Source organism: Pipistrellus kuhlii, unplaced genomic scaffold (genome assembly GCF_014108245.1).
Source record: "Pipistrellus kuhlii isolate mPipKuh1 unplaced genomic scaffold, mPipKuh1.p scaffold_m20_p_3, whole genome shotgun sequence".
NCBI classification, from domain to species: Eukaryota; Metazoa; Chordata; class Mammalia; order Chiroptera; family Vespertilionidae; genus Pipistrellus; species Pipistrellus kuhlii.
The window spans coordinates 45,346,985-45,355,849 of record NW_023425529.1 but is presented as its reverse complement, the minus strand read 5'-3'; positions in this window follow the sequence as shown (position 1 = coordinate 45,355,849).

Genomic DNA, 8,865 nt, shown 5'->3' with positions numbered 1-8,865 from the left:
AGGTAACTTTTACACTAACTCCTTATTATGAAAATTGCTAACTGAAAGGAAAGATTTAAGCATTTACCCTCTCTCTTTATGGGAACTGGGAGGGCCCGTCTACCCTTTCTTTAACTCCGCAGCCCCCCTCCCCTTGGCCATCCCAGCGTTTTCCATTTTAAAAAAGCCCCCCCTCCCATCCCTCGACTAGACTGAGGAAAAAATAAACGGTTTTATTTTTTGTATTTGAGCCTTTTTAAAGCTGCCACTTTTTTGTATTTAAGCCTTTTTAAAGCTGCCACTTTTATTTTGTCCTAAGGCGGTATTGTAGGCAATAAACATTTTAACGAATGTCCGCAGGCCATCTCTCTACCCACTGAGCCAGGTTGGCTCAGTGGGTAGAGAGATGGCCTGCAGATTGGCTCAGTGGATAGAGAGATGGCCTGCGGACTGAGGGGTCCCAGGTTTGATCCCAGTCAAGGGCACATGACCAGCTTGCCAATTCAGTCCCCAATAGGGGTTTTGCAGGAATCAACTAATCCATGATTCTCTCTCATCATTGATAATACTATTGCTCTCTCCCTCCCTTTCTGAAATCAATAAAAAACAATAATTATTTTTAAAAACTGCAATTCATTCTTAGTAAATGAGGGAAAACTCTTTTCAAAAGACATCTAATAAATGTAGAAGACATTAAAGGGTTAGAAAATCACCATTCATTCTGCACCCCAAAATGAAATTCAGGCAAGTGTTATAAATCATCAAAACTTTAAGCAAAAAGTTGTTAGGGAACAGGATATTATCATGATTATATATATATATATATATATATATATATATATATATATATATATATATATATATATATATATATATATATATATATATATTTTTTTTTTATTTTTTTTTTGCAAACGTATGGGGGCGGGGAGGGGGGCGGGAAGATAAAATAAAATGACCAGCCTGGCCAGTGTGGCTCAGTGGTTGAGCATCGACCCATGAACCATGTCATGGGTTCCATTCCCAGTCAGGATGCAGTCAATGATTCTTTTTCATCATTGATGTTTCTATCCCTCTCTCCTCTCTCCGAAATCAATTTTAAAAAAACACAACATTTTTTAAAAAAAGAATTTACTGCCAAAACTGATTTGGCTCAGTGGATAGAGCTTCAGCCTGCGTACTGAAGGGTCCTGGGTTCGATTCCAATCAAGGGCACACGCCTGGGTTGTGGGCTCGATCCCCAGTGAGGGATGTGCAGGCAGCAGCCAATCAATGATTCTCATCATTGAAGTTTCCATCTCTCTCGTCCTTTCCCTTCCTCTCTGAAATCAATAAAAATATATTTTTAAAAAACATATCACACTAAAAGAGGCAACCAGCCAATCCAGAATGTGGGACATTCTATAATACAACTATCCTGGTTCTTCAAAAAGGCAATGCAATAGAACAAAGGAGGAGCAAGGGGAGAAGAATGAAAAATTTTAAAAGCAATAATAGTCTAATGCAGTGTGGTATGCGTACCCCCGGGGTACAGGAAGAGTTTGGTGGAGATACGTGTTGCACCGGAGTTTGGTGGAGATATGCACTGCACCATGCTTAGCTGCACCTAATTCCACATTCTCATGAGTACGAGGGGTACTCAGCGTTACAAAAATTATAGAAGGGGTACACATACATCAAAAGTTTGGGAAACGCCGGGACCGGTTTGGCTCAATGGATAGAGCGTCGGCTTGGGGACTGAAGGGTCCCGGGTTCGATTCCGGTCAAGGGCATGTACCTTGGTTGCGGGCATATCCCCAGTAGGGGGTGTGCAAGAGGCAGCTGATCGATGACTCTCTCTCATCATGTTTCTAACTCTCTATCTCTCTCCCTTCCTCTCTGTATAAATTCAGTAAAATATATTTTTAAAAAAAGTTTGAGAAACACTGGAATGTGTAGTCTTATTTGAATTCTGGTTTTTTAAAAATTCCTTTCTAGGATTATTTTGGAGCCAATTGAGGAAATTCAAACATGAACTGAATATTTGCTAATATAAGGAAGTATTGTTAACTTTCTTAAGGGCAATAATGGAACTGTGGTTATGTAGGAGAAATACTAGTTAAGAGGTGCATGGTGAAATATTTAAGGGTGAAAAGTCATGATGGATGCAACAGATTTTCAAGTGTTTCACATAGTATATCAATAAAGCAAATATAGTAAAACTAGAGGCCCAGTGCACGGAATTCATGCACTGGGGGGTGGGGCATCCCTCAGCCAAGCCTGCCCCGTCTCACAGACTGAGAGCCCTAAGGAGATGTCCTACTGACAGGAAGCAGGCCTAAGCCGCAGTTTGGCCTTCCTCTGTGGGAGGTGACTGGGCTGGTCAGGGGAAGGCACCAGCCCCATCACCCCGCTGCTGCTGCCACTGTCACAGCCGCCAAGGTGTTCTCATTAACATGGACTCCAGTCCCTTCACCATGAAACAATGACAACTTTCTTTAGGCACTTTCAAGATGTGTCTTTCATAGGATATGACCTTTCTTTCTTTCTTTTTTATCCTCACCTGAGGATATGTTTCCATTGATTTTTAGAGAGCTTGGAAGAGAGATGGAAAGACAGAGAGAAACATCAATGTGAGAGGGACACTTGGATTGGTTGCCTCCTGCATGAGATCTGACCTGGGCCCTGGCCAGGTGGAGCCTGAAACCTAGGTACATGCCTTTGATCAGAACCAAACCCCGACCCTGAGATTGGCAGGCTGAGGCTCTATCCACTGAGCCAAACTGGCGAGGGCAGGATATGACATTTCTTAGCACCCCCAGCAGCAGACCTTAGTTTTTCCTCCTGGAGTGAGATGGAAAAACCCTTCAAGTTACCAAGAACACTGTGAGCCAAAACTGGTTTGGCTCAGTGGATAGAGCGCCAGTCTGCGGACTGAAGGATCCCAGGTTAGATTCTGGTCAGGGGCATGTACATTGGTTGCAGGCACATCCCCGGTCGGGGGTGTGCAGGAGGCAGCTGGTCGATGTTTCTCTCTCATTTATGTTTCTAGCTCTCTGTCCCTCTCCCTCCCTCTCTGTAAAAAATCAATAAAATATATATATTTTTTAAAAGAACACTGTGAAAGGCAGCTTACAGGGAGCTTAGCCAATGAGCCTTCAGAAAAGATGTTTCCACCCTAACCGATTTGGCTCAGTAGATAGAGCATCAGTCTGTGGACTGAAGGGTCCCAGGTTGAATTCTGGTCAAGGGCACATCCCCTGTAGGAAGTGTGCAGGAGGCAGCTGATGGATGTTTCTCTCTCATCAATGTTTCTAGTCTCTATCCCTCTCCCTTCCTCTCTGTGAAAACTCAATAAAATATATTTTAAAAAGAAGGGGGAAAAAAAGGTGTTTCCCCTGGAGCTCATGCACAGAGGACCCCCTGCATTGTGTCTGCAGGGTTTCTGTCCACTGGGCTGGGGGCATGCCCCAAGCCACAGTGCTGGGGAGCTGCTGGGAGCATGCCCCCACCCCAGCAGCCCCACTTTCTGTCAGCTGGGCTTCTGTCTGCTGGGCTGGCAGTGTGTCCCAAGCTCTGCTGTGGCATCTCAAAGCTCCCCAGCCCAGCAGCCCAGAGTTCTGTCTGCAGCCCTTCCTCCCTCTGAGGCCTGGGAGTGGGAGCGTCCAGCCCTGGCACTATGGGCGCCGCCATTTTTGTAGCATAGTAATGGTTAATTTGCATATTACTCTTTTATTAGATAGGATGTTAGCAATTGTTGAGTGTAGGTGGTAGGTTTATGGGTGACCATTGTACAGTTTAAATATATATATATATATATATATATATATATATATATATATATATATATATTATTGATTTTTTTACAGAGAGGAAAATAGAGGGACAGAGAGCTAGAAACATCGACCAGCTGCCTCCTGTTCACCCCCTAGTGGGGATGTGCCCGCAACCAATGTACATGCCCCCAACTGGAATCGAACCCGGAACCCTTCAGTCCGCAGACCGACGCTCTATCCACTGAGCCAAACAGGTTTTGGCCAGTTTAAACTTTTTAATATTTTTTTAATTGATTTCAGAAAGGAAGAGGGAAAGAGAGCTAGAAACATCAATCTTAAGAGAGAATCATTGATCGTCTGCCTCCTGCATGCCCTAACTGAGGATTGGGCCCACAACCCAGACATGTACCCTGACCAGGAATCGAACTGTGACTTTCGGGTTCATAGGTTGATGCTCAACCACTGAGTTATACTGGCCAAGCTGTTTAAACTTTTTTTTCAAGTATATTTTATTGATTTTTTACAGAGAGGAAAGGAGAGAAATAGTTAGAAACATCAATGAGAGAGAAACATCAATCAGCTGCCTCCTGTACACCCTCTACTGGCGATGTGCCCAAAACCAAGGTATATATGCCCTTGACCAGAATTAAACATGGGACCCTTCAGTCTGTAGTCCTACACTTTATCCACTGAGCCAAGCTGGATAGGGCAAGCTGTTAAAACTTTTAAAAAATAATTTTCATTAATAAAAATTGGGAAAAATATGATGTGGAATGGAACAAGATTGGCTAAGCTTTGATAATTACTGAAAGAAAATTATATATAGGAGTCCATTAAACTGTTTTCTCTACTCTTGTTAATTTCAACATTAAAGCTTTTTTTAGCCATAGTTGGTTTTGCTCAATCGGCCTGCAGACTCAGGGGTTCTAGGTTCAATTTTGGTCAAGGTTACATGCCCAGGTTGCAGGCTCAATCCCCAGTAGGGGGTATATAGGAGGCAGCAGATCAATGATTCTCTCTCATTGATGTTTCTTTTTTTTTTTAAATAAAAATAAAGGAAATTTATTACCTGTATACAGTACGGTAGTATGGTAGTTGTCAACACAAACCAGACAAACTGTGAATCCTACAGTATCAAGAATTTACTCATTTATTCAATGACAATCATGTCATCATCTTCTGGAACAATCCAATTCCTGAATTTCCTGGTGAATTTCTTGTGACTCCATTTCTTTCAGAATCAATGGACCAAATCTCTCATGTTTAGCAATAGCACTGTCTTTAAATGAGTACTTCTTGTCAAGGTAGCCTGCTCGCAGTGTATTTGCAATGCAACTGTCAGTGATTCTCGCCCATGAATTCTTCATCCAAGTCACAACTTCTTGCAGTTTAAGTTTCACAAAGTTTCCACGCTGATTTCTCTCCATTCTATTTTCCATGTAGTCATTAATTTCCATGTGCAAATTGTCTTTGAATGGCTTGTTTATGGCAATATCAAGAGTCTGGAGATAGGCCGTCATTCCTGAGGGAATCATCATCTGATATATTTTTCTTTCGTGAAGAAATGTCTTCATGTCTTTAGCGTGGTGAGTGCTGGCTGCATCCCAGACTAGCAGACCTCTTTGGCTCCCTCGCATAACAAGCAGCAGCATTAAATCGACCCACTTCCTTATAACTGCTTGTGTGGCCCAGGCTTTTTCAGTTTCAAGAATAAAAACTCCCAAAACATGTTCAATCTTTTCCTTCTTGCCCTTAGAAATGATTAAAGGTGGGATTTTAGTGCCATCCAGACGAATTGCCAAAATACAGGAAACACATGCAGTTTCGTAAGCAGTGGAGGTAATGTACACTAAGGAGGCACCCCGCTGTTCAATTGTTGTTTGAGATGATTGGCCCTCATTGATGTTTCTATCTCTTTTTCCCTCTCCCTTCCTCTCTGAAATCAATAATACACACACACACACACACACACACACATTAATATATTAATATATATATATATATATATATATATATATATATATATATATATTTTTTTTTTTTTAAACAAAAAACTTAAAAAACAAAACAAAACCAGAAGCTCTGAAAGGGAATAAGACAAAAAAGAGAGTAATATGCAAATTAACCCGCTACACTAACAAGCCATACCCCCAGCCATGCCCACCAGCCAATCGGAGAGAGTATGCAAGTAAATCCAACCAAGATGGCTACGGCCACAGAGAGCAGGAGGGAGGCTTGGGTTTCCCAGGCAATGGGAACATCCTCCAGACCCAGGCTGCTCCTAGCCTGTAGGCCCATAGGCCCTGAACAGCAAGGGTTTCAGAACGCCCCCTGGCCACTTGGAGCCTGTGAGTGTAGGTGCCAAGCGGCTGGGGGCAGGGTGGGAACATCCCAGCGTCACAAAGTGAAGCAGGTCCCTGCCCTGCCTGCAGCCACCTGGGAATGCTCCAGCACCAAGCGGTGGTTTGGGACCATGCCCCCAGCCTGGGGTCTCAGGCTGGCAGAGGCGCGCAGACCCACACAGAGATCCCCTCCCTGTCCAGCCTGGGTTCTCAGTCACTGAGTCACACCAGCCAGGCAGACATGGAGGAATCTTAAATGTTTCTTTTCTTATATATATTTTATTGATGTTTTACAGAGAGGAAGGGAAAGGGATAGAGAGCTAGAAACATCTATGAGAGAGAAACATCGATCAGCTGCCTTCTGCACACTCCCCATTGGGTATGTGCCCCCAACCAAGGTATACGGCCTTGACTGGAATCGAACCTGGGACCCTTGAGTCTGCAGGCCATTGCTCCATCCACTGATCCAAACCAGTTAGGGTTGTCCAATATGTTAAAGAAAAAAACCCTATCTAATAAAGAGGGAATATGCAGGGGAGGGCATTTGGGGGTGACTGGGCTATCAGGGGAGGGCAATTGGGGATTATCAGGCCGGCAGAGGAGCAGTTTGGCATCGATCAGACTGGCAGGGGAGTGGTTAGGGGGTGATCATGCTGCCAAGCAGAAGCAGTTAGGGACAATCAGGCAGGCAGGAGAGCAGTTGGGAGCCAGCAGTCCAGGATTTTGAGAGGGATGTCCGACTGCCTGTGTAGGCCTGGCAGTTGAACATCCCCCAAGGGGTCCCAGATTGGAGAGGGTGCAGGTTGGGCTGAGAGACACACACCCCATGCACGAATTTCATGCACAGGGCCTCTAGTAAGACAAAATAAGAAGAAAAGGAAGATATCACATACAAGGGTTATTATTGAATCTTGTTCAATTCCTTTGGGTGTTGGTTCTGGCCTTAATATTAATCAAGTTTTATTGAGCAACCCCAATTCAGTAGGGTCATCTGAAAAGGGATGGTTTCCTGAAATGAAAAGAAGGCGTGGGGACTCCAGTGTCTTTCCTCCCACCCACTCCACTACCACCCCCCCACCCCAAACAAGGGAGTGGACATTAAGATCAAAGTGAAATAGAATTAAAGAAGTGTAAAATAAAAACAGAAATAAAAGAATTTGTTTTGGCAAAGGTGCTTGGGCTGGCCAGCAGATCCTGAACGATGGACGAATGATTACTCCGACACAGTTGCTGTGAAAAAAAGGGCTAAGGGACAGCCTGGCTAAAGGACCAGGCAGCCTCAATTGCCTGCCTCATTAGGCTTTTATTGCAGTTTGATATGAAGTTTATCTTTTAGATACAATCAATAGGGTGAGTAATCTTGGGAAGACACATGTGTTTGCATTGTCCTCTAGGCAAGGGCACCCAAAGATTAGGCAGAAGGATTCCAGTGAACACCTGGGGGTCTGCACATGCACAAATGTGTCTGGAAAGGTCAAGGAATAATTAGGGGCGCCGTTTTCGATACTTCCCTAAGTCAGAATTCCAATAAACAGAGCAGGTGGTTTTCCGCACACTTCCCTTTTCTCAGAATGCCCTCCTTACAAACTTTCAAACCAAGTCTCATGCTTCCCCAGATCTCCCCCTTTTTTGTTTGGCCAGGTATAAAAGACAGGGCTGTGGTGAACTTGTTGCCTAGGAATGCTGGGTTCTACGAGGCTTGTTCACTGTTGAGTTGCGCTTCTACAGACTATAAGAAAAGCAAAAAGAATTACAATGATGGCAATAATTATTCCGATCAGGTGCCAATTGATTCCAGGAAACCAGGTGGTAGGGTCTATCCGGTTTAAATGCTCTTTGACTGCATTCCATGCAGTAGTTTGCTGTTTGTGCTCACTAATAGCAAGTAGGGAGGTCTTTGATTTGTTTTTGTAAAGCATTCACTTCTTCAGTAAGATTGTCATGAAATACTCCCCACAAATGCTCTTAATGGCAACCCACTGATGGTGACTGCTGTTCCATTTTAAGGGGGTGACACATATGTGCTTATGTCCCCAATTGCAATTAAGCATTTGTCTGTACGCTAAAGTGTCCTGCCTTTCCCCCAAATATTCAATGGCTGCTTCTATAACCTGTAACCTAGGCAAAAAATTTTTATTTATGTGCTGCTGCATAATAAATTCCTTAGTTACATTCTTGGCCATACTGTCTACAAATGTGGCAGTCTGCACAGATTCAACAAGGGCCACCATGGCTACGCTGGCAGAAATAAGAATAACAATAGCCAAGATGATGACTGTAATGAGCATCCCCAAAAACTTTTTGGCCTCAAATGACTAAATGCTTTCTAAAATTTCAATGGATAATGATCCTTGCCACTCCCTAATGAGGTTAACCGGTGTTAAGACCTCAGCCTGTCTCCTCAACATTATAATGGTGTTTATATTCAATGAGGTGGCATTTTGATTGGTAATGGTTGGTAATACTGGATTTATAGTAGGCCCCTTCTCCTACCTGTATTAGAAAATAATTATTGTAAGTTATTTGTTAAAGCTGGGATCAATGAGACATACATAATGATGTGTGGTTCACCCCAAACTATTATACTATCTGAATGATATTTTAAAAGGTGGTAGTATAATTATTGGATTTTTGTTGATAATCCCCGTCCCATAAATTCAGTGGATGGATGCTGAAACCAGTTTGGCTCAGTGGATAGAGTGTCGGCCTGTGGACTGAAGGGTCCCAGGTTCAATTCCGGTCAGGGGCATGTACATTGGTTGCGGGCACATCCCCAGTAGGGGGTGTGC